General features: G+C 42.5%; 1 protein-coding gene and 1 long non-coding RNA gene across 3 annotated transcripts in view; one reads left to right on the forward strand and one right to left on the reverse strand.

Annotated features, from left to right (window-relative positions):
- The first annotated feature begins 146 nt into the window (after positions 1-146).
- On the forward strand, positions 147-9,432 carry LOC144101959 (uncharacterized). Its single transcript, XR_013308118.1, has 3 exons — positions 147-372; positions 4,586-4,663; positions 8,155-9,432. It is a non-coding gene; the product is annotated as an uncharacterized LOC144101959 (long non-coding RNA).
- Positions 9,433-9,572: 140 nt separating this feature from the next.
- LOC144101958 (uncharacterized) overlaps positions 9,573-26,957 on the reverse strand; it is a 69,518-nt gene continuing 52,133 nt past the window's right edge. The window contains exons 8-10 of one of the 2 annotated variants that reach the window (XR_013308117.1): positions 15,987-16,180; positions 13,842-14,165; positions 9,573-9,940 (exon numbers count right to left, since the gene is read on the reverse strand). The gene's annotated coding sequence lies outside the window, so the exon portion shown is untranslated. Of the gene's footprint in view, positions 9,941-13,841; positions 14,166-15,986; positions 16,223-26,957 lie in introns of both variants that reach the window. The other variant, XM_077635199.1, reaches the window with a different exon arrangement.

Genomic DNA, 26,957 nt, shown 5'->3' on the forward strand with positions numbered 1-26,957 from the left:
AAACAACCACTCAGCCAATGAAACGTTTGGCGGGATCTAAATACTCATCTGGCCACTATGAAGTAAAAAGTTTATTTTAGTTTTTATTTTATAAACGAAGGTTGGTTGGAGGCTCGTTCAGGCGCGTTGTGCGGAAGTATGTAGAGTCTCGTGAAACGCGCGGATATAGTGGTAAGGCTCACAGGCGTCGATCTAATTTTCACGGCATGAAACATAGCTCGAGCGCCGTTCATAATTTTCTGCGATGAACCGCTTCGTAGCCGCTTGTTTGAAAAGCGCGCACTACGTTTGAGTGGCGAGGCGGGCCTTCAATATCATGCAGCGCACATAACTTTGCGGCGATCGATACAAGCCTGACGCACACTGTTCGACGTAGGTATAAGATTTTCTTCTTCAATTCTGTGCCTGAGCGCCTGAACTTTGCGCAGCAGCTACAATCTGTTGATTGAGCTGGTGGGGTGAGCGATTCTGTATAATATGTGCAAATTTTTGTTCGGACTCCTGTTCATGAACTATTCAGCTTATACGCTTAGGGCAGCTGCGAATGGTAGAGCAAATGTAGTTTCATGCGTGCAAGTTCTGTATTTCTGGGTGCATTGCTCTTCAGGAAGGTGTCTTCAATTTCCAGCTCTCAGGCGGAAGCATTTCCAAGTTGTAAATTGTGCAGAGACGTATTTTCGCGTATTGACTGGACAAGTATGAACTGCAGTCTTTTCTTTTTTGCTTGTTTGTACTTTCCAAGATCAAAAATCACATTTGGTCCAAACTGCGAGATGCACTTTGTCACGACGCAGCTGGCGTACGTCGTGGTAAGGCGGGAGGAGGGCCGCCGAAGGGGAGCAGGGGAACGCGCCGACAAAAGGGAGAGGCTCTCAGGGCGGCGTCGCGCGCGAGTGTCGGGAGCCTCGGCCTAAGCGAGGGGGTATGGTCCGATCAGACGCATGTGTCGTAAAGGGTTTCTCTCCGCTCGTTGTGGCATGTTTCTAGTTAGTCACGGCCGCTTGCTCGATGGGCCAGCGCCGGAGGCGAGCGGGCAGCCTAGGCCAGAGCGGCTAACAGGACGCATGTGTCGTAAATGGTTTTTCTTACCCTCGTTGTGGCATGTTTCCCGTTAACCACGGAAACTTGCTCGATGGGCCAGCGCCGGAGGCGAGCGGGCATCCGGGCACCCTAGGCCAGAGCGGCTAACAGGACGCATGTGTCATAAATGGTTTCTCCCCCCTCGTTGTGGCATGTTTCTAGTTAGCCAGAGCAGCTTGCAGCGAGCCGTGTGTTCGATATTTTGTGCTTTTCTTTTGCGTTGCAGGGCGTGTGTTTTATATTGTGTGCTTTTCTTTTGTGCAGTGGTATGTTGCTTCCGAAATGTGGCGGGAAAGTCACCTATTGGCTGAGGGTGTAGTTTTGGCGGGAGGACAAGGAGATGTGCGCGCGCTAAGGAGAGAGCGGGGTGGTTGGTCGGTGGCAGCCGGACAGATCGGTCGTGTGCGGCCGGTGGTGGTCCCGGGGTCGCAGAGTTAGAGAAGCGAGTTGCTTGAGCGGCGGCCGGGCGGGTTGGCCGTGTGGTGGCCGACGGTGGTCCGGAGTCGCGAGAGTGTTGGAGTTTTGTCTTTTTTTTAGTTAAAGTGGAGAGGCCGAAATCTGTCACCAGTCGCGAAGTACGTCCCCCGGGTCACTCACGAGACCGGCCCGCTACCACTCCACGTTAACATCTGGATGCAACAACATCGCACAAGAGAGTGAGGGAAAAGCAATTTCGTGACTCACTTCTTTGATCATTGCCTGTGACGTCCACATCTACAATGCCATAGTCCAGACAGAAGGAAAACGCACGTCACACAACAGCTAGAGCGCTGGTGTGTGCGTGTTCATTCGGTCTCCTCTTTAGCGCTGTAGATATGGAAGTTAGAAACCAACTCGCCCAGCATATTGTATTCTGGCCTGTGACATTTTTTTTTTTTTTTATTCGAGAAGTGTGCCATGAGGCATAAGTTGAAAAAGGAAAGGGGGGAAGGAATGCACGGGATTGAAAGTTAAAAGAAGGAGTGAAGAACCGTTGCGCTGAGGTAGTCGCAGAGGTTGTTAATGAAACGGTTGTCCATTGTCCCCTTAACGTAGTCACTTTCGTGGTTCCACCGCAGGCACACCTCCCTGAGGAGCCGTATTCTGATAGCAGCCGTCGCTGGGCACGTCCACAACACGTGCCGCACATCACAAATGTCCGGTGCAGCGCTACAGTGAGGGCACCTGTCAGGTAGTGGCAGATCTTTGGCACGCCACCGTTGACGGACAGATGGTGTCAGAGCCGCCCCTGCCCGAATCCGGCGCACGGATACCTCCTCCTGCCGAGTAAGACTACGGGGGAGAGGGTGCGAACACGGAGGAATTAGAGCGCGTGTTCGCTGGCGCAGAACTTCGGAATCGGAAACGTGGGACAGGAACGGATCTGGGGGAAGAGGGGAAGGTGGCGGATCGTCTAATGTATGAAGATGAGTCATAGCATCCGCTTGAATGTTATGTGGATCCTGGGCATGGCCGCGAATCCAGTGTATGCGCACAGGACATCTAGTGAAAGGGATGTTTACAATTTCTCTGCTGTGGATATATTCTTTAAATAAGGTTTTACGATTTTCTCTGCAGCGTGGACATATTTCACTCCCCGACTGCAGACCGTTGAAATGTGTTGACACACGCCGTAGACAGCGATGTAGACAGGGATTTAGGCAGCTGCGAATCTCGATATCAACTAATGCATTATTCTCTGCCCACTGGCTCACCAGTTTCTTCTCCTGGACTGGCTTCCTGTCAGTCTCTTTTCCCATCTCCTACGCCTTCTCTCTCATGGTGGAGAGGACGGGAGAGGAATCTATCATTCAGCACATTTGCAGCACCAGAGTGCCGACCCATCTTCTTGGCGCATTAAAGACGTATGTGTTTATGAACTTTGTCTTGGAAGAAGCATTCACCTCTGATGTCTACATTACTGAGGATTTGAATTAAACTGGTGGATGTGTAAAAGTAAAGCAGGCCAGAAGACTATAGACTCGCAACAGTGACGCCGTGTAGAAACACAAACACATTGCAAGTTAAGCAGAATCGAGTTGTTATTCAGCTCCAACGGTTACGTAAGTACTGATGCCATCGTGCTTGCTTGCAAAGTACAGGTTCTAAGCAATGAAGAGAGTGTAAGGGCAACTGTGACTGAAGAGGCACCACATAAAGATTAGGATGGTCATCGCAGTCTCATGCCGAATTCTACCTTGGCAAAAGGTACGACTAGGGGCTGAGCGTTCTGGAGGTTGGTCACAGTTGGGCATTATTTTGAATTATGTTCTCGCTACCTATGCTACACAGGAAATTGGCTGAAAAAAACTACCACATTAATTACTGTGCAATCGTCAATGTGGCTGGTTGCATTGAGGCATAATTATGAATAAAATTCTTTTCACCTTTCGAAAATGGACCAAGGCCTAAAGAAACACATACTGCACAGATGACTGCTCTGTCATTGCTGATCCTATTTTGACTCTTATTCTTTGTGCCCATTGTTTACTCCTCATTCTTATCTATGTGTTATTTTTATTTACTGTTATTCGTATGCTTAAACTTATACTTTGCTCCACACCTGTGTCTTGAATGTAGGGTGAATGCAATTCAAATATTAAACAGCCAGTTCACTGTCTGCGATGAGGGTAATGATGAATTGTGTGCGTCCTTGTAGCATCATTTGCAATGTTACTGTATTGTGATCACTGGCCCAGCTATGCCTACTTCAAGTGGCCTCCTTATACCTGAAGACTCCCCAATATAATCTGCTGCTTACCTTACTGTCGGTGCCGTCTTGTATGTCTGCTTCACCCGTAATCCACTCTGTTACCTAAGGAACTGTCGGTTCATGTCACTGCATAACAGATTGCAATTAGATGATGACTGTGGATTTTTATGGAGTAAGGGCATCTATGGCCAAAGAGCGCCATGGCACAAGGTGTTTTCAGATTGCAATTAGAGCTCACTCCTCTGTGGATATTGAACAAATGTGGCCGCTCATACTTTGCTATCCGATGCTGTGAGTCAGTTGGTACAGTGGAGTAAGTATGCCCTGTAAACATATGGGTGCAAATATATATTAATAGTGAAATATGCATTCGACCCATGAGTGAAAAAATGCCATGTGATTTTTTCAATTGCTTTTGCTTAGACCTAAGCCATCATTCGCACTCCTAATAATAGGTTTGCCTTTGTATCATTGATTCAAGGTTGGTCTTAAAAATCATTCTGAATAGGGAATAAGTGGGCATCATCTGTAGTGTAAGGTGTTTGTCTATGTTTTTTTGCCTATACTCCGTGCATTTTTCAGTATTACAGAATTGCACTACTTTTTCTACTAATATATAGCACCATTCAACTCAAGCTGAAATCTCTCTATTTCCTGCTCTACTGTGTGTGCACTGTGCTTGTGTTTTCAGACATCAGCATGAATATAGTCTTAGCAAGCAGAAAAGCAGACACTCATTTAGGCCAGCTGTCTCTACCAACCGTTGCTTGCACCCTTCCTCCCCGTTCTTTGCACTGCTGTCCCACTTTTCAGTCATGCAGAACCAACTAGCCCAACGCCCTATGTTTGTGAGCAAGCCAAGAGACCCACCGCTGCTTCTCTAGTGCGCAGGTAAGCTGCGACACAACGATCCTGAGCATAACCGGGTTGGATTTACCCACACATGCTCTAAACGCTGCTTGGTGTGTACTATGTGCACTTCTCTCTCTCTCTCCCTCACTCTTCACCTCCGTCATTCCTTCCTCTCCTGGAGCAGTTCAGATGCCCAGCCAGTGTGATGCAGTTTACCTGCCTTTACTCTCTATAACTTTCTTCTCGTCATGAAGATGAGTACATCGTATGAGAATATCATTTACAAAAAACGTCTGCACTGAGCTGACGGGCCTCCATCACTCCCTTATCCCTAATTCCTGTTTATCTCTATACTACTGATGTGATTCCTGCCATCTTGTGATCAAGTCGGAAGCACTATAGCATTCTGTTGGCAGGTGAATTTGGCTAACTTTTGAGCCCTGCAGTGTATATTAGCACCTAAAAGAAGGTCGCCTCTTTGGCTTTCAGCTTCATGTTCTGCCTGTTTGCAATTTTTTTTTACAACAACGAGGTCGATTCAGGTCTGAAAGGCTGGGGCACAGCTGAGCGACGCAGGCTAAGAACTCGCGGCCGGCGACCATGGCTGATGCAGGACGCCAAAGCTCCAGGACCAGGATGTCAATGATACCCCTCAAGCTCCACCAAATGTTACACGGCAGCCAGCCGAAGAAAGAGACACAATGATCGATGGCAATAAGATGATTTAATGGCTGCTGGCCTAACGTGAGCGCTCCTGCCCGTGCCACTTCACAGTTCGACGTCTTCGTCACAATATCTTTCAGATGCAGCCTGCTAATTTCTTTCAAGAATGATAATAATTATTTATTTTATTCAGCCTCCAAGACAATCACAAATCTAGTGCCAGTAAAAGTTTTCTGGTTTGTGAAAAATCTTAAAGCAGCACGTTTGTAAACTGCACAGTGGGACTTGTCACACCCCTTAGAGCTTTCGCTGTTTTAACGAGACGGCATTAAGGGCACTGTGTCGCAAAAAAACTGGCCTCGGCATTTTTGGCCATGAGTGAAAAATCTATGAAAGATCTGTGGAGAAGCAACCTAGGTGACAGGTGGGCCACCTTGGTTACTTGACCTTGTTACATCATCACAATCTGCCCACCAGTTTGTGAGCAAACTGCCCACCGTGGCAGGTGGCAATAAAATTAATGACCAGCTGAGAGAGGTTGTTCAGGAAGAGCACCCTGGGTCTCGCAACCTGCACCTATGGCAGCACCTGCTATCACAGGGCAGTGGTGCATTGAGTAACTGCTGCGCCACTGTACAAAAAGTGGTGAGAGGATTCCCAGGGATCTGTCAATGTAAAGCAGAGAGACCAATTCTGCATGCATGTGCTTTAACCCATTATTGCTATCACGTTCTGCCGCAGCAGTAGCTCGTTGGTTAAGGTGCTTGGCTGCTGACTCGAGAAACACGGGCTTGATCTTGGCCTCAGCGGTCAAATTTCAGTGGAGGTGAAATTCTAAAGGCATGTGTACTGTGCGATGTCAGTGCACGTTACAGAACACCAGATGGGCAAAATTTAAAGAGCCATTCACTACAATGTCCCTCATAGCCTGAACTGCTTTGGGACATTAAACCCCCACAAACCAGCTATGGCATTCTACTTTTAAATGCATAGCTTAAGCGTGCCCCTAGCTTTTTTCTTTGCTTTTGCGCACTAAAAATCTCAGAATGCTTTCTGCTATGCCGTCATTTGGAGGTATTTGGCAATAAAAATGAGTCATTCAAAAACCTCTGGATGCATTTGGGACGGAGTTAGACGAAGTTTCTGGCGTTCTTGTATCGGGGCAGCATAGCTAAGTGAACAGTCTTTTCGTCGAGATAAACACACTGCTTGGTGTAGCACATTCATTTTCAGATGATTTTTGCTAACTGATGTAAACAGCAAAATACATCACAGTGACTAATATTTCCTTGCAAGCTTTCAGGTTTTTAAACAGGAACTCAAGCTACATCTCAAGTGCCATGCTGAGAGTCCTAATGACCATCTTGCAGATAAAGTCACACTTACTGCTCTCAGTATCATATAAAAGTTTATGGTATTTGCAGTCTGCATCCCCTCTCTGCCAAAAAGCAGCACATCAATTTATGTCACCCTGAAGCTTAAGTCTTCCTGTATTGTCACGGCCGTGTTCAAAAGAAGCAGTGAAAAAAAGAATTTTTTCCTGCAATAAATTTTCGAAATTCGCAACTACACTGTAATGTGGCATGAAAACTACTGCAAAAATATTTGCAGTAAGTATGTGATGCCATCTGCTGATGTGTAATTGCAGAAAAATTTTAAAGTGGAGATGGCAAATCGGCATCTTGAGAAGCAAATGGATCAAGGGAACATCAGTTATCTTGCCTTCACATTACATGCACCGCCCGTGGCCGTTTCTTCTTAATTTCAACTGGAATACTATCAACAAGTCTTTGTTCACTCACGCACTCTGCTCTTTTCTGGTCTTTTATTGTATTTTTTTCAAGGTTCGTTTATTACATGTTTATGGCACAAGGTTAGAGAAAAACATTGGAATACAGAAGGAGGTCCCAAAATCAGAGACTGTGGACGGGACCTCCTGTAAGAACAATTGTAAAAATGAATTACAGGCAGCAGATGCAAAAAAAATTAGTTTTTGGCATCATAAATGAGCAGTGAGTGAAATACGAGAAATAATGCAAACCCTTATTTGAATAAAAAATGATTACACACCTAATATCATACAGACCAATACAAAAGACAACTCATTGAATAATATAAATAAAAAAACTAGTACCATATACCAAGTAAAATACTATTAGGAGGATTGTAAAAACTGACGAAGAGCGGATTTAAAGGCACAGATATTAGGTGATTGCTTAATGCTAACTGGTAATGAGTTCCATAATGTAGTGGCAGTGAAACGAACTGTTTGCTTTCCATAATTAGTGTTAGGTTTAGGGAGTAAAAAGTTGATGTTATTAGCAAAACGCATGTTGTTGCGACGCAGATTTTGATCACTGCTAGTTAACGAAAAGGGAAGTAGATTTCTAACACATTTCTACATAAGGGTGCATAATTTGTAGTCGGTTATTTTGGGCACTGATAAAATATTGTATGATAGGAGCAGACGAGGGGCATTTGCAGAGTTGTGACTAAAAGTGATAATTCGAATTGCTTGATTTTGAATAGTTTGCAGAGAAGATAAATGCGAATGATACGTGTTTCCCCAAGATGAAATGCAATACTGAATATAGGAGTGGATGAACGAGTAATAGAGGGAAATGAGAATGGGAACATAGAAATACGGGCGAACTTTAATTAATACTCTAATACCATACGCCATTTTTCGGAAAAATAGATCAGATGTGGGTCTGAAATTTAAGATGTTTGTCCAGTACTATGCCTAAAAAGAATACGTGATCAGCTGAAAGGATTGAGTTTGAGCCTATGCTAACAGACGGGTTTTCGAAAATAATTAGACGGGTTTTCGCAAATAATTACCACTTACCATTTTCCTTTTTTTGTAGCATACTGATTTGCCCTCAACTGAAGTTCAGCCCTTTACTGGAACTTCCACATTTATGCCCCTTAGGTGAGTACCTTTAAGATACAGCTGGTATATACTATTCTCCTGAGAGATATTGATAAGCTACTATTAATCAACTGAGAGTGTCTACCAAATGCACTCCACTCAATTCTTATTCTCCTAATTATTTCACTCGTATGGTGTGGCACTGGAGTCACTGTTTGCTTTAGATAGGAGTATTCCCTTGAACATCAATGAACATAAATTCTGCTAAAAACATCCTGATGTCTTTCTGTGACAAACATTATCTTTCACTTCTTAGTTATTCTTTCAGTGGCCGTGCTGTAGATAAGGTATCGGAGTAAAAGTTGTCTTGCTGTCATTTTTGCGCATATCATGTCGTGGTCTAATCGCATTCACTACATATGTACCAAAAGCTCTAACAAAACTAGATTATCTACAGTGAAAGCTAAGGATCTCTCCAAAAGACACAATGTTACTAATGTGTAGACCTCTAATCCTCCATTTTTGATGATGCTTCTCTAGTTTGAAACCCACATAAGCAGCCAGAGATTAACAAGTTAGAAATGCAATCCAAGGAAATTCTGTGAGTTTTATTTGTCATTGTTATGATCGTGACATTTCATCCTTTTGTACACTTCTTTCATAGAACTTGTTTGCACTCTCTTCCCACTGCCAAATTCAATCATTGTAATTCTTACATTTGATTGTCAGTAAAAATTCTGACATTGCATTATCAGTTCTTAGGCTACACTCTCAAATAACCATTCTATATGCTTTCTGCCAGAATCATCAGTGAGAAGACATCTAAGCTTGATACCATACTACACATGTACTCTACTATATTTTTTAATTTTTTTTGTTTTAGAACCAAGTTTGATGGAGTGCATCTGCTGCTGTCTGGCATAAAAGATATCTTTGATTTGCTTCACAAAGCCTAAGCTTCAGTCCGATGGTGATTATATTGCACTGAGTGGATATGCTTGTGTCTTAGATCATGAGTCTTGCTGTCACTCTGCACATTGTGTGGTGGCTTGAACTGGACCCTTTTCTTGCAGGCATGCGTGACTGCCACTACATTGAATTCAGCAGTGGTTGACCAAGGCAGTGAGTTAAGCTTCTTCCGGTTTTGAAGCCAGTGCAATGGAATATCATTAGTCTGGGCTCAATTAATTCACTACTCAGGATCATTCATCTGATTCCTCTGGCCATCTTTGTGCCTTGTAAAGTTGTGAAATAAATTTCCTTTGCTTGACTACCCATGATGCTTCTGTCATTGGCTTCTGGACAGCAGGGTGCAGCCTTTGCTGTTGTAGAGATTGGTGGGTTAGTGGGTGGCACTACTGGCAAGTGATAGCATCTGTCATTCACCCTCACTTGTCAGTGGTGTGATTTTGTGGGATGGCACAACTAGTTTTACTGTTTTAGTAAAATGCCTTGAGAGTTACCCATTTGATAACCTAGTAGACATTCACATCAGGAAGGAATGTCTGGGCGTGTTGGTTCACCATCACAAATGCCCATCATTGTCACAAACAAAAGTGGTTCAAACGCCCCCTTTCTGCATAGGCAACACACAACATAACCTTATAATTGATAAAGTGCTGCATTCTGCGGTGACGCGCCAGGTTAGCCGCTCGGCTGAAGTGCTGTCCACAGTTGGTGCACTCATGCGGCATCTCCTCCAAGTGGACCAGCAGGTGAGTGGTAAGCAGACGATGGGCCACTCTCAGGTATGGGCCTGCGTGTATCTGGTAACACTGTTTCTGTGTGGGAAAGGATGAAAGGAGGAGCAGAGAGGGCACACTATTTATTTATTTTATTTCGAAGATACTGCCAGTTTTATTTGAGGCCTTAGGCAGGAGTGAGAAATAAGATAGAAACAAACATAACACAGCATAAAAAGCACTGCAAAACATTTTTAGCACAGTTTTTGCATAAAAAAGTAAAAAAAAATGTAGGCACATGAATGCTAATTGTAGACCATCGCTGTGGTAGAGAAAATCACAACAAATAAATAAAACAGGTTATACTTCATCTGTTTCCAATACAAGATTTACATACCTAAGTTTTTCTTTAGCGCGCTGCAGAACGACTCGGCCAATCGACTTTCCACTGTGTTTGGAGACAGCAAGTTCCAATCTCGGACCGTTCGTGGGAAATATGAATTTTTGAAACCATCGGTTTTACTAGAATATTCCTTTAATTTTTTTGACTGATGCGATCACATTGGGCGTCTAGTGACTGGTTCAATGTACTTATTCTTTTCTACTCCTAGTTTGTCATGGTACAGTAAATACATGATCTTCAACCTTTCCCGATAGCGTCTGATTCGTAGTGGGTCTAAGCCAGCCTGTTTAACAAGTACGCTTGGTGAAGTGCGCCAGCTATAGGAACTGAATATAAATCTTACCGATTTTCTTTAGATGCTCACCAACTTATTGATATTTTGCTGGGTCCATGGATCCCATACAATACAGCAATATTCAAGGATTGGTCTAATGTAGGTTTTATACACTAGAAGTTTTATTTCTTGTGTTGACTGTCGCAAACATCTCCTCAGATATCCCAGTTTCTGCATGGACTTTTTTGTGATGTAGGTTATGTGTTCATTCCATCTGAGGTCAGATGTTAGAATTACACCTAAGTTTTTGTAACTTAGTACAGAAGAGAGAACCTGTCCATTGATGCAGTATTTAAAGGGTAATGGTTGCCGTTTTCTGGTGACTGTCATTGCTACTGTTTTCTTTGTATTTATCTTCATTTGCCATGTCAAGCACCATGTTTCGATAGCGGTAAGTGAAGAATTTAATACGGCCTGGTCTCTTGGGCTGTTAATTTCATTATAAAGGATGCAGTCGTCTGCAAACAACCTGATTTTCACCGGTATATTTGTTACTATGTCGTTAATAAAGATAAGAAAAAATAACGGGCCGAGAACAGATCCTTGTGGGATGCCGGAACGAACAAGTGCTGGCCTTGAACACATTCCATCAATGAACACGCTTTGTTTCCTTGATGAAATATATGCCTCTATCCATTGTAGCAGTGAGTCATTTTTTAATATCGGTTTTAATTTTAGAAGCAACTTTTGGTGACACACGCGGCCAAATGCCTTTTCGAAATCTAAGAAAATCATGTCAACTTGGCCTTGCCTATCTAGAACTGCTGCGATGTCGTGAACAGTTTCGACTAGCTGCGTTGTAGTCGATAGCCCTTTACGGAACCCGTGCTGCCTATAATCTATGATGTTATTAATTTCGACAAACGTCATATTGTGCTTGAAGATAATATGCTCGAATGTCTTAGCAGATATGCAGAGTATTGAGATGGGCCTGTATGAAGTAATTAATGAGCGGTCTCCTGTTTTGGGTATTGGTGTAATCTTGGCATATTTCCAATCATTTGGTAACTCTGCTCGCGACAAGGATTTGCTAAATAGTAAACACAAGTATTTTGAACACCATTCGGCATACCTTACAAGGAAGGCGTTTGGTATGCCATCAATTCCCGGGGATTTTTTAGTATCTAAGTTAAGCAATAATGACAGAACGCCTTCTTCTGATATGCAGACATTATCGATAGGAGGACAATTAGCGGGTAGGTTGAAACTTGGTCTTATACCATCGTCGTTTGTAAACACAGAGCAAAACAACTCATTAAATGACACTGCTATCAATGCTTTATCGGTCACTGTTTCATTATTTATGCAAAAACTGGGCAAGGGCTCCTTTTTTGAAGAGAAGTGGCGCCAAAACTTTGCCGGGGAAGAAAGGAGAAAATTCTTCATAAAAACAGTGTAGAAGTGTTTTTTGGCTTTACTGATACTGTCTTTCAACTGCAAACGTAATGCGCAAAGCTTATCTGCATTAGATGCCAAGGGCACCTGCGATGCTGCTTTCTAATTTTTTTCGCTTTTCTTCCCAGACGTACAATTTCTTTTGTTTTCCAGGGATTCATATGTTGTGTTCTCTTCAGCCGCACGGGAATGAAGTGCTTGATGCACCTCAGAACAAGTTCTTTGAAAAAGCACCACAGGTTGTCCACACAGCATTCAGTTGATTCAGCAAGAAGGACCAAGTTAGAGAAGGAACTATCTAAGGCATCTAATATGTCGACGTCACTAGCACGTGAAAAGACTGGCACCAAACGTTCTTCCTTTTTGTTTTTTGTCACATATTTGAGTTCCAAGTTTAAGCATATCATTTTGTGGTCAGATATGCCCTCAGTAACAAGTATTTTTGGATCATGCTGAAGTAGGCTACTGCTGACCAGGAAAAGATCTAATATCGAAGAAGTGTCGTTCAGGATGCGGGTTGGTTGCCTTACCAGTTGTGTTAAGCCGTGCAAAATTATTAGGTCAACAAGTGGTTCAGCTGCCCCAGACAGGGGATCGGGAAATGGGCCGTCCCAGCAAATAGAAGGCATATTGAAGTCGCCGCCAAGTAACATGTTTGACGAAAGACTTTTGGTAGAACATAGAAATTCGTTTAGTTGATCAAAAAACGTAATATTGCTATTTGGGGGCCTGTAGAATCTGCCTACGATGAAGTATAATTCTTTTAGATGTACTTTCGCGATAACACATTCAATCGCAGGTATGTCAGGTAGACGTGTTACATTTAGCACTTCTTGAAATATAATTGCCACACCACCCCCTCGGGAATCCCTGTCTTTTCGAAACATACTGTAACCTGGCGGTGTAATCGCGTCGTCGCGAATGCTAGAGTTTAACCAAGTTTCTGTTACAATTATGAGCGGTTTGTACGCTGATACTATGCTCTCCAGGTCTTCAGATTTATTTATGATGCTCCGAGCATTAAGGTTGATGCATCGAAGAGGTCTTTTATTGCAAGTTTCGGTTCAGCTTTGACGGCTATGCCTGCTTGCTTGTTTGCCAACAGGAACCCTTCTATTGCTGTCTTCGTTTCATTGAAACAGCTCATTATTTATCTTGATTTTGTCGTAGAGCAGCTTAACTTTCTCTCTACTTGCTCCAATTTCGCTTGTGCTGTCCCATAATTTCTTTCGCTTTTGCCTAGTGGGCACTGAAAAATCCTCCGAGGCTGAGAGTTTTTTGCCTTTCAACTTGAAGCAATTCTTCAGTACATCCATTTTTTCACCATGGTCCATCAGTTTTATTATAATTGGCCGTGATTTATCTGGCTGAATCTGGCCTATCCTGTGTATTCGTTCAGCGGACGTTACTCGCACACCAAGCGTGGTATCAAATACGTCCTCGACTACACTTTTAATTAGGTCATCATGTGTTTGTTCGTCTTTCTCGGGAATACCATAAACCAGGATGTTGTTCCGCCTTGAGCGGTCTTCTAAATCAGTCAGTTTGCCTTCTAAATTTCGAATAGTCTTCTCAAGGCTGCATATTTTTACATTCATTTCCTTGATGGCTGTTACTGGGGCTTCTACAAATTCTAGTTTAGATTCAATTTCATTTAGGCGCCTTTGGATGTTCTTTTGGCCTTCGAGTAGTTCAGCTAGCATTTGTTCAGTCGGGGGCCCGGGGTTGGGCTCTACATCGCTGCAAAGCATCAGCAAAGATAAAACAAAATCATTTAAATCAAGGAGGACCATAACGACACTATGTGGGCACGTCAGCTGAATGACACGTCGGTCGCTTGTTTTAACAGTAGAAAATGTGTTACTGACCTGCATGTAAAATACGAGCGGGTTTGACATGATGCTGACACGCAGCCAGCCGACGTGCCCACTGAAGGAACTTGTAGGCAGCGTTCTTTTTATAGCCGGAGTTGATGTCGATGAAGCTGGCCGTGATAGTGCCCATCGATCGTCATAGCACGGTGGTTCTTTTGCGCAAGCTCTGTGGGAGAATGGCACTTGGATGACCGGGTACACAGAAGCTTGACAGGATGGCTGGTATGCGCAGTCTCCATAAGGGGACGGTGTGTCGATGACCGAGCATGCTGATGCTTGCAGTGTGCTGGCCGTCAGTGTCGAGACAAGGAGGAACATCTGCATGTAAAATACGAGCAGGTTTGACATGATGAACACACTAGCCTCGCCGATGGCACAAGGGATCAAGAAAACGAAGGGTGTGCGAATATTGAAATTTTCGAATACGAATCAAATACGAATATGAAGAAAAAATGGCTTCGAATAATGGATCAAATATCTGGTCAGCACAAAAAATAAATTCAGAAAAGATAAACAAGCAAACATTGGTATAACAGTATCCAACCTGTAATGTAGTCAGGCAAAATGCAATCAATAACACGACAAGACTGGAAGCAAAAATAACATGATGGCTAGTAAAACCTCATTAATTCGGAGTTCAAAGAACCGACAGAAATGCCCGGCTTATTCGAAGGTCGGTTTATAAAAAGCCCCGCGGCCCCGAAAAAAACAACAAAAAAACTACCGAAAATGCGGCAGTCAGATGAGGCGGCTCTATTGTGCAAATATGTGTAATCCCGTGACGAGCACATGTGTTTCGGCGAGCTGGAAGACATCGCGAACATAAGCGAGATGGGAACGCACATTGATGCCAGAATGGCAAGACTGCTTCTAAAGAAAAAAAAAATGACCAGCGATGCGTCAGTCAGCGTCTGAAAGCGGCACGGTACTGAGACACTGGACTACTGGCGAATGCGCGGGCCGACCGTTGCCATTGCCACGGGCGAGTGGCGAAACTCGGAAACCAAAACTACGCGGCCAAGTTATTTTTTGACCTAGTGACAGGGACCCTCCGAACGTTATCACGCCTGCCGTTAAGCCCACTTAAGAGGTGCATGGGTTACAGTGCACCATGCAATAGGCGGGATTTTTACAGGATCGCTTGCCCTGTTGTGACACCTCTACTCGCCCCTTAAGGAGCCTCACGCGAAGTTCTGCAAGTAGGCTTTCCCGCATAGCTTAGTTGACCAAAACAAAGTGGCGGTGGTCACGCTCAGAGAGTTAAGATGACAGAACGAATGCCATGGGTGTGGGCTTTAATTAGATAACATATTACGGAAGGATAAAAATAAACGCGCTTTCGCGCTGCAACTGTTAGAAGCGGGTTGTCCCCCATCTTGTTCGCAGCACGTGTGGTATGTGGGAAAGCCCACTTGCGGAATTGCGCACATGGTCAAGCCTAGCGGCATCGGAATGCGATTGGTCCACGCGATAAACGATGGAGAAGAAAGAGAACAGGGCCTTTATATTGTTTTCCTGGAACTTTAAACTCTATATTCAGATCATTTGCCAGATATTGTGCTTTTGCCGCAATCAAATTTACGAAAGTCGGCGCGGTATACGATCTCTGCCAAGTATTCGGGAATTTTAGAATATTCGAAAATTTACGAATATCATTTCTCGAATACGAATATGAACCGAATATCAAAAATTTTCGATTCGTATTCGAAATTCCGAATATTCGCACAGCCCTAGAGAAAACAAAAATGCACACTACATAATGTATACCCATCTGTTGCCACCCAGCTATCACTTTCCGTTGCCCGCAGAGAGTACGGAGTTTTTTTGCGAGTACCAATACTCTATATCAGACCGTGCACTTCCCTGTCGAAACACTTAAATATCGCCCTTGTCCCCAAGCCCATTTATTCCACATTAAAGGGGCCGTGAAACACCTTCAGAGGCAAGTATACAAACTAGCTCAATAACTACATCATTGTGGTTGGAGCATACTACTCGTGAGATGGCACCTGTTATCATCCCAAGCATTCCACAACTTTACAAGCAGTGCTCAAGGCCCCTTAAAAAATCCTCGAAGAACCGTCTTGCTGAGATGTATATCTACCATTAACAACGCTGAATGACCAAATTTTGCCTTACCTGTAGTCGCTGGTCTGTAGGCAGTATCTACAGCCGTGCCTCCCTTCAGACTTCAGTGACTGCATGTTCTAATGGTGCTGCTCCAAGAGGTGTCACATGGAGAATTGGTTGATGCATGTCTCGCAGGAGGTGGCCGAGTGCACGGCGGACTCAGTGATTCCACTCACTGAGGGCAAACAGCGCAGAGATGTGCTCTGCACAGAAATCATGTTGGCAGCGAGAGCTTCCGGCACAACCTGCATTTTAAGTCATCAGATATGAGGAATACACATCGGCTGCAGAGAAGCAAAAGTTTTTAACTACAGTGTTTCACTCGATGTTGTCACTTGTATAAATTGTTAGGATGGCACATTTCTGGACTGTTTTCACAGGCGAGGAGGACAGCAGCTGCAGCACAGGGGAGGAACGCCTTTCTCCTCTCGCCATGGCCTTTAAGTTGCATTAGCAGCAGGCTCTGCATATGCTGCGTTGGGCTTGGATACCAGTTGTTTTCTTGCACTTCCAGCATACCTTTACAATCACCACTGATTTGTCTGCAATATATTTCAATATCTACAACTTCATACAATTCTACTTGCTTAAAATTTCATCAAACCCTCCAAATGCAGAAATTGTTGAAATGATTCTGGAAAAACACACCTGTTCCAATGTTTCAAGTCTTGAAATGGTGTCACATCATCAAAGGCGGGAAAATAGGAAATGTTAACCAGCAATAGTTCGTACTAGTACTTACAAGTGCACCAACTACAAAGGAATAGAAAGCAACTGAAATAAAATTGGAATAGAATTGCAATGCTTTTAGATTACTCGCATGCAAGTGCCTTAAGTATCCTCAGTAATTACTTCAGTTGTTCTATGCCACTGAAAAAATGTCGACGGGATCCAACTCGCAGAAATATTTATGAGCAGACATATGAAATGCATACTTGACAAGCATGTAGTAGTTTGGACCTTGTGCTGCGAGCAGAAAATAGTCACTTACTCGCAGTTTAATATAGTTTTCAGGGTGAGACACCTGTGGCAGTCAAGCTGTGGTATAATAAATTGGCAGCTGCAGAAATCACCAAGTGCTACCATCACTAATCATTCAGATAAGAATCCTTTCCTACCTGACATGTGTGCCTGTTTTTTTGCTTTTCTGGATCATGTCTTGCAGCTGTAATATTGGCTTAAGTACGCGTTTCACGCTGCCTTCATTCTCAAAGGTTAGACAGCCCTCTGGTATTTAACTTTGTGCAGCGCATCGCAATGTCTCGTCAATGTATGCCATAAGTTTAGCCACAGAGCCAAAAAGTTAGTATTTTTACGCGTCACCAGAACATTTCCCATCTGACTAGGTCAAAAAGTGCCACCAGTGAAAGTAGAATTACAGAACAAAGAGTAGACAGAGGTAGGAGGGTAGTGGAAGTGGGGGCTAATTTCTTTCCTTGTGTTTTTAAGTAGGAATACCCTTAACGACTATATTTTCACCTTCCTTGTCCAAATTTTTGTATATCTATCCACACCACTTCAAAACACACAAACATAAAACGCTCAAAAGAAAACTTAGGTTTCAGTGGGATTGTGACCAGTGTCTCTTGGCTAGATGGATGTCCTACCTACTCGGCCACGGGCGTAAGGTTGTCGTCAAAGTTTCGGTCTGGTATTTCTGTCTGCCTAATAAGGAACTGGTGGCCCAGATGTTTCACAATTGGTCGCTTGTTATAACTCAAACAGAAAAAATTATGATGCCGAAAGGATAATGAAGGAAATCAAACAGGGTAGAATGTCGCTACTTAAAAATGCAATGTACATGAGAGAAGACGAAGCAGCGGGTATAAAAGGACCTGGGCTGATGTGGAGCAGATGAGATGGAATGGCACGAGGAAGGTGATGCTACTGCACATATTCTACAGGCTGTATTTGAAAAAATACAAGAGCAATAGACACACACAGTAGAGAGGGAAGTATTGAAATCGGAGCACGAATGAAATGAAGCCAGTGGCATAAAAGTCGGGACAGAATTTAAATAGCGAAAACTGTGCACAGAAAACTACATGAAAGCAAAAACACTTTGGATTACAAAACATGCCCACTCATTTCCTTCTCACTAAAAGCTGGAGGTACACTTAAGCTAAGCGTTTATGCTTGTGTTAGGTTAATGGCACATAGGCAGCTAAGGTCATATGCTCCAAGCAGAAGGTATAGAATAGTTTTCTGCAGAATTCTTAAAATTATGAAAAGTGATCGGTGGTGTAGACGGCCTAGTTGTGTTGTGTTTTATGGCACATAGACAACTCAGGGCATCATGCGCTAAGCTCAATGTAAGAAAAATTGTATTGCAGACTATTTTAGAAATATTAATTATCGGTGGTGTACAGGGCATAAAACATTGTCTTTGTATTACCTAATCATGAAAAACAACTAAATTTCATGAATGGCGAGTATTAGGAGCTTTGAAGAAGGTCGATGAGTCTTAGCAGGCATTCTTGGATGGGCAAGGGTGTTGAGCCTCCCAACCAGTAAAACAAAACCTCAGCCTTCTTCTCAGGAATGAGAAGGTGGCTGAGGTGTTTCAAGAAATGAATTGAATCAGTGGGTAAAAATTTAGAGCTTGCTGGCAAAACCAGCTTCTCTTAAAAAGCTGAAAACACAAGTCGTGTCAACAATTGCATCTTCACTTAAAAGCAGCAATGGGTGTAAATGAATGTGTTTATTATAAAACTGAGTAAAACATTTGTTCCTAAGTTTTTCAAGTTTCGCCATGAGTATATATAATATGTGATCAACAGTTAGCTTTTTACACATTTTTCACAAACCCGTTTGTCTTGTATTGACAATAGAAAATTGAGTGTGATGCGTGTGGCCTATACGGAGATGACATAAAATAACTTTAATGAAACGCTCCTGGTGCAAATATGACTTCCACTCACTTAGAACTGGCTTCACCAAGTGCTGTTTGCTGTTTATGTCATTGTTCCAAGCTGTCTGCCATTTTTTCCTTCATTTCTTTTTTACTAAGTTATGCAATCCTTAAAGGGTATATTTATTTTCTTTATTTCCTTGCCACAAACTTGAGCAGCACACAGATCTGCTCTCTCGTTGCCTTTTATTCCCACATGACTTGGAACTCAACACAATGTTATGTTTTGTCCTTGAGTTGTGGCTGCTACAATGTTGTGTATGATGTCACCAATCATAGGAGTGATTGTGTTTCTACAGTGGACAGCAGTAGGTAAATTAAGAAGTCTGCATAAATAATACTGTTTGTGAGGTTCTCGCTTAGTATTTGTTCAATGGTTACATAGACGGCGTAACATTCAGCAGTGAAAATTGATGTGCACTGTAGATGCCTTACTATTTCAATCCAATTCCCTTGTATTATTGCGCTTCCAATGTAAAAATCTATTTTTGAGCCTTCTGTATAATATGGCGTAAAAGTACTGTATTTTTCCTCAAGTGCACAAAATTCTTGTGGAGTTTGTTTTTTACAGGACTGTGTAAGAGTAAAATCACAGATTGTAGGAAAAATACCATGGAGGTGATCTCATCTTCGAGCAGTGCTGGGCAATGTATCTACTAGGCTGAGGTTTTGGCACATATCTTCAAAATATAAGAGCTGTGGCCTGTTAGTCTGTGGCTTGTTGTTAAATGGTGCTTTAGAGGGGCACTTTGTGACCTTTGCTGACAGATGTATTTAGGTATTGAATGGATTTTCAGGATGTATGAACACGTGAGCTTCGTTCTTTCGTCTGTAAGTGATGGTTCGTCAGTTTCTACATAAAAACTGTCAATGGGCGACGTCCTGTATGCACCAGCGGAAAGACGCAAACCTAAATTATGAATTGAGTCCAATCAGTCAAGGTACGATGGTCTCACTGACCTATACACTTTACATTCATAATCCAGGGTAGAGCGTACGTACTAGAGAATGATAAGTTTGTAAGAGACACGCCCTGTCGGCACCGCAGTGTTTTCGCGACAGCACTTCGAGTGTGTTCAGTGATCAAGAGGCTTTCTTTCTCAACATGTTTATGTGAGGCACAAAAGAACTTTCTGTCAAAATTAATGCCAAGAAATTTGTGTTCATTTTTTAGGGGTAACTGTGTTTCATTCAGATATAGAGTCAATCTGCTTGCACGCCCCGTTTAAGTTAGAAAAGAATGGCCACCAATTTCTGTGGAGAAAACCGGAAACAATTTCTATCTGTCCATGTTGTCAGTTTATTTATTGTTACTTGTATTTGTCTTTCCAATGCTGATATATTGTACGATGTGCGAGCTATCTGAAGGTTGTCTACATAGACTGAATGAATACATAACAGGATTATTTTAGTAAGAGAGTTCAATTTTACAAAAAAGTAAGTTGTGCTTACAGCGCACCCCTGAGGTACTCTGTTTTCTTTAATGAAATTCCTCAAAAGGGTTGTACCCAGGCGGACATGAAATGAATGGTTAGATAAGAAGTCTTCAAGGCAGTTTAGCATTCTGCCTCGTGTACCAAACTCAGCAAGGTCTTGAAGAATCCCGAATCTCCAGGCCGTGTCGTATGCCCTCTCTAAATCGAAAAATACAGCAAAAGAGTGTTGTTTATGAACAAAACCATCTCTGACAGTATTTTCAAGATGAACCAGGTGATCTGTTGTGGAGCATCCCTTTTTAAAACCGCACTGATGGCTGTCAAGAAGTTCATAGGATTGAAGGAGAAAAGTTAATCTTATATTCAGGGCACATTCAAAGGATTGGGCAATGGGCCTATAACTGCTAGGAGATGTTGGTGGCTTCCCGGGTTTAAGGAATGGAACAATATTAGGTGTCTTCCTGGCTTTGAGTCTTTTCCACAATACTCAAACCTTGTTAAAGAAGCTTAAAAGAGCCACTACGAAAGGCTGAGAAAGATTGGCCAGCATTTCATAGCGTATTTGGTCGGGTCCTGGAGCAGTTTTTCTGCCGGCAGACAATGCTCTATTGATTTGCTGGAGGGTAATTAAGTGTATTATTTGTTAGCACCTCCACTTGGGAGCCTGTATTTCAGATATATTTTTGTATTTTAGAAATGACTGGGTATAATATGTGACAAACTAGAAACTGCAGCAAATTGTTCCCCTATGTCTGCCTGTTTTCTTATATTTGTTTGTGTGCCAGGTGTTGTTAAAAGAGGAACTATGAATGGTGAGAAGCTGCCATTTAACTTTCTGAACTGCTCCCACATTTTTTAAATGTGATCCGACTGTTTATGGATGATACATAACTCTGCCATGATGCTTTCTCGGCACAACGATGCACGTACTGAGCTTTAGCTCTTGCCTTTTTAAAACTTACGAGGTTCTCTTGGGTCCACCACACTTTGTGGTTTTGCCGTACCATTCCCGAAGACTTAGGAATAGCCAAGTGTGCAGCAGCTAAGATACAATCAGTGAACTTTTTATTTATCTCGTAGATGTCAAGATTTTCTAAAACTATTCTTTCTAAAGTGGCTTCTGCTCTAAAGAGTTGCCAGTTGGCTAAAGGAAGCTTCCAACGTCGCGGTTTTGTTGGGATGACTTCCAGTATGGACGCTAAACAGAGCCATATGGATTGTCAATAACATCCCATTTAAAATTGCTAAGAACAGACGGAAAACTAAACGACAAATCTAAACAGCTCATCTTTCCTGAGGCTGAAGAGCAGCAAGTGGTTTTACCAGAGTTCAACAGACAAATATTTTTGCTTAGAATAAAATCCTCTGTAATTTGTCCCCGGGTGTCCATTTTTCCACTCCCCCAGAGGGAGGAATGTGCATTAAAGCCGTCAACTACCAGATAAGACTGTGGTATATCTGCTATAAATGATCTTCTAATTCTTGTATTGTTACTATGAAATGAGGGTCAAGATATATATATATACAACACACTGTTATTGTTTTGTGTGTAAGCAGGGTGGCTGCCACAGCTTCAAATTTTGGCTTTAGTATAAGCTCACGAGCTCGGATGTCATTTTTTACTATGATGGCAATACCACCTGAGAGCCAGCTTGCGTTCTCTCGATTGCGGCAAAATACTTTGTTACTTGAGTACATTTGTGCTTTTGAGACCCAAGTTTGTTTCTTGACTACATAAGGCCACAGGTTAGAATGTGGCTAGGATGTCTTTTATATCGCTCAAGTTATTAAATGATACCCTACAATTCCAGTGTATTAGGAATGCAATTATGATTTTTTGGGTATGTATTTTGAAAACTTAGCTCCCTATTTCTTTGGGGCAAGTTATTAGGATTTCTCCTTTTTTTCTGTCAAGAGAGCTCCGCCACCGCTGCAGTGCAGGTGAGCTCAGTGTTATGTCCGTCGCCTCCTTAGAGGCTCTGGTCCACCGTGGAGAACCCACAGGTGTACTGTTTGTAGGCCTCTGCTGACTGGGAGAAGCCTTGCAGGCGACTGTGAATAAAATAAGAATGTTCCCTGGGTTTGTGCAAATTGTTTCTGTGCTTCCTGGAATGTTATGCTTTCTTTAGTTTTAAGATATAATTCTTTTCTTTCTTCCAGGAATGGCAAGACCTAGAATATGCGGGGAGCGGGGGGGTCCCTTTACAGTTAGTGCACTTTGGTGCTGTGTTGCAGACATCGGATTTGTGTTCATTAGATGCACATTTGGCACAGATTTGGCAGCCACGACAACTCTGCGATCCATGGCCAAAGCTTTGGCCTGAATTGAAACCCCAGCGAGTATTGGGGATGTATGGTCAGACTGCTGTTTTCATATAACCTACTTCTATGGTATCACGGAGTTGGCTGGAGGCAAAAGTCAGAACTAGTTAAGTGCTTTGTTGGAATTTTCATCTTTTCTGATTTTAATGCATATTACATCTGTGGCATTTTGGTCTTTGAGGCCATCCAGCACTTCTGCTTCAGTCAGAGTGAGAAAGTCTTGTTCTGAGATCACACCTTCGACAGTGTTGAGGGATCTATGTGCACTAATGGAAACAGGTATTTCTACAAAGGTTACTATGTTTTAGAGTCCGAAATGCTTTGTTTTGTTTCTGATGTGGAGAATTGTAGATCGCCATTGGCCAGCTTTGTCATAGCTAAGGCCCAATGATTCTGTGAGAGATTTCGAAACTACAAAAGGAGAGATGATTCTAGCTTCCTTTTCTGGTACCTCACTCTGTATGACGTGGTATCTGAGGAAGATTTTTTTTTGCAGAAACAGTGCAGTGACATTGGTTTGCCATTTGTGAAAACGATCATTTCTAGAAGGAAAAGACCTATAAAAGAAAATTGTTTGTCAGCTGCGATTGCAGCCACCCACCACAGAGCCATCCCAACATGCAATGGGACAGGGAGTTGCTAGCAAGTCCTGCCCACGCAAGCTCTACAGCGCAACTATAACATAATATGGTGTAACTTGTTGGTTCGCCACACAACGTTATAACAAAGGAAAAACCGAGAACGAGAAGGTGACAGGACAGTAATGAGAAAGAAGATAGGTGAAAGATGGAGGGGAGGATAGGAAAAAAGGCGACTGCTGATTTTCCCTGGTCGGGTCAGGCCAGAGGTGCCGTCTACAGGAAGCTGGGACCAAAGTGGTGTGTTGCCTCCACTGAAGGGCCTCAAAGGTCCAAACCCTCAGCATCGGCTCAGCCACCAGGATTTCCTTTTACCTGGACACAGCAGTGCCATACACAGCTAAGCGCAGGTGCTGGGGTCCATGGTAATGCACTGCTCACCATCATCCCCCTGCACGCATGTCCCTGCGGATGCTCGAACTCATGGTGTCACCACTCATCAGCATCTGCATGAAGCAGAAGCCCCCCTGTAGGGAGGAGTAGGTGGCCTAAAATGTTTGTTTTACTATTTAGTGATGCCAAAGGAAAGACATTTCAAAAATGGACAGTAGTAAAAGCTTTAAAGAAAGTTGAGTAACCTTTGCAATCATCCTTGCCTGCACAAGGAATGAGAAATTGACTGAGGTGTGCTTAAAAAAGTCTGTTTGTTATAATAAATTACTAAATATACTATCAGATCTACAATTCGTTTAATACACCTGCTCGCTTTAAAAACTTAAAAACGTGAAAAATCAACACGTGCATCTTCACCTAAGACCATTGCTGGATTGAATGGTATATGTATTTTAATTGTAAAAAACTGAAAAATGCTTTTTCCTCAGTGTTTCGAGTTTTCTTATTGAAAATAAAGCATGGTTTACCGTTAGTTCATCTTCATACGATTCACATTGAGGCTTGTCTTTTGTAAGCATGAAATTATATGTGAGGTACGTGTCTGTGTCCTATGCGAAGCCGGGAGATATCACATCCTTGATACGCTCCTGGTGGGTGTAGGATTTCCATCTGCTTAAAACTGGCTTAAAAAAGTGTGATTTGTTATTTGGTTCATTTTTCCAAGTGAGCTGCCATTTCTTCTTTAATTTACTGTCTACTAAGTTCATGCAATGTTTAAAGGGAATATTTACTTTCTTTATTTGCTTGTCATGAGCTTGAGCAGCATAGAGGTCTGCTCTTTCGTTGCCTTTAATTCCGCCATCACTGAATACCCAGATACCCAGCAAAGTTTTATGCTTTGTGCTCTATCTGTAGCTTTTGTTAGTTATATTGCATATGATGTCACAAAGCATTGGAGTGATTGCATTCTGGAGTGGAGAGCTGTAAGTATACTGAGTGAGTATGTGTAAATAATGCTGTTTCTGAGGTTATCATTTACTATTTTTCTAATGGCTACACACACAGCATAACATTCTGCTGTGAATATAGATGCACACTGTGGAAATCTTTTTATTTCCTTCACAATTCCTCGCACTACTGCGCTTCCTACGAAGGCAACTGTTTTTGAACCATCAGTACAAAAGTCCATGAAACCATTGTATTTTTCGTCGAGTGAAAGAAATTCTTGAGCTATATGTTGTTGTGGAGTTTCCTTTTGGGGAACTGTGCAAGAGTGAAATAGCACATCACAGGAAAATTGTACCATGGAGGCAGTGGATTTCATCTTAGCGGAATGATGGGTAATGCGTTCAGTACGCCGAGATTCTGGCAAATCTCTTCAAAACACAAGAGTAGTGGCCTGGTAGTTTGCGGTTTGTTGTTAAAGAGTGCTCTAGATGGGCACTTTGTGACTATTTGGTGACAGATATGCTTCGGTAAGGAATGTATATTCAGAGTGTATGTGAGCACGCTTTTTCTGTCTGTAAGTGATGGTTCGTTAGTTTCAAGATAAAGACTTTACGGGCGACATCCTGTATGCACCAGTGGAAAGACGCAAACCCAAATTATGCACTGGATCTAGCCATTCAAGGTATGCTGGTCTGGCTGACCCATACACTATATGTATACATAATTCAGGATAGAGCATACTACATAGCGGTATATTGATAAGATCTGATCTGTCGGCCCTCCAGTGTTTTCGTGACAGTACTCTGAGTATGTTCCAAGCATTGAAAGGCTTTCTTTTTCAGTGTGTTTATTTGAGGCAAAAAAGTGAATTTTCTGTCAAATGTTACACCTAGAAAATTGTGTTCATGTTTTACGGGTAACTTGATTTTGATAAGGTGTAGGGTCAGATCTGCCTGTAAGCCTCGTTTGAGTGAAAAAAGAATGGCCACTGTTCTCTGTGGAGGAAACCAGAAACCATTTCTATCTGTCCACATTGCCAGTAGTTAATTTTTATTGACTGTATCAGTCTTTTACATGTTGATATGATGGAGAAAGTGCAAGCTATCTGGAGATCATCTGCTTAGACTGAGTACACAAGTGACCTTGGAGAGAGTTCATTTTTATAACAAAGAGAGTTGTGCTTAAAATACACCCCTAAGGTACTCCATTCTCCTGAATGAAATTCCTCAAAATGGTTGAACCTAGACGTACATATGGAAGGAGCGGTTAGACAAGAAATCTTTAGGCAGTTCAACATTCTGCCATGGATGCCAAGCTCCATGCAGGTTGTGTCATATGCCTTGTCTAAAATGAAAAATACAGCAAGACAGTGTTGTTTGTGTACAAAAGCTTCTCTGACAGCATTTCCAAAATGGACTAGGTGATCTGTAGTGGAGCCTCCCATTTTAAAACCACACTGACAGCTGTCAAGAAGATCATGGGATTCAAGGATGAAAGAAGTCAATCTTATATTAGGGACACTTTCCAAGGATTTGGCGAGGCAACTGGTAAGGGTTATGGGTCTATAACTGCTAGGAGAGGTTAGTGGCTTCCCGTGTATAAGAGACGGTATAATAGCTTTTTTTCTAGGCTTCGGGAATTTTTCCCGATACCCAGACTTTATTAAAGATTCTTAAAAGTGCCTCTACGGCAGGTTGAGAGAGATGGCCTAGCACTCGATAATGTATTTAATCTGAGCCGGGAGCAGTCTGTTTACCAGCGGAAAGTAAAATATTGATTTCTTGAAGTGTAATTATGTTAATGTAACGTTCATTTGTGGTGCCGCTTGTCGGTAGCCTTTGCTACTCTGCTGCGATTTTGTGTTTTATAAATGAGTCTGTGTAGTGTAATGAACTGGAAACTGCAGAAAAATATTTACCCAAACTGTCAGCCTGTTCTATATTTGTCTGTATACCGGGAGCTGTCAGAAGTGGAACTGTGAATGGAGAGTAACTGTTATTTAACTTTCTAACCATTTCCCACATTTGTTTTGATGCAGTTGAGCTGTTTATCGATGGCACACAATTTTTCCATGTCACTACGAACAGTATATCGAGCTTTCGCTCTCGCCTGTTTAAAAATTGTGAAATTCTCTTGGATATCTATAAAAAATGTCCACGGCTTTGTTTTCTTCTTTGCATTCTTTTGTGTACCAATATTCGTTATTTTGTTTTACTACTCCAGAGGACTGAGGAATAGCTTGGCGTGCAGTGGTAATACTAGTTTGTGAAAAGTTCGTTAAGTTCGCCTACACTGAGGTTGCTCGAAACTATTTTATCTAGGCCGGCCTTTTCTCGGCCAGACGTTTTCTCAGTTCAGCTTCTACTGTCGTGGTTTAGTTGGGATAACTTCA

The sequence above is a fragment of the Amblyomma americanum genome, chromosome 8 (genome assembly GCF_052857255.1).
Source record: "Amblyomma americanum isolate KBUSLIRL-KWMA chromosome 8, ASM5285725v1, whole genome shotgun sequence".
Classification (NCBI taxonomy): domain Eukaryota; kingdom Metazoa; phylum Arthropoda; class Arachnida; order Ixodida; family Ixodidae; genus Amblyomma; species Amblyomma americanum.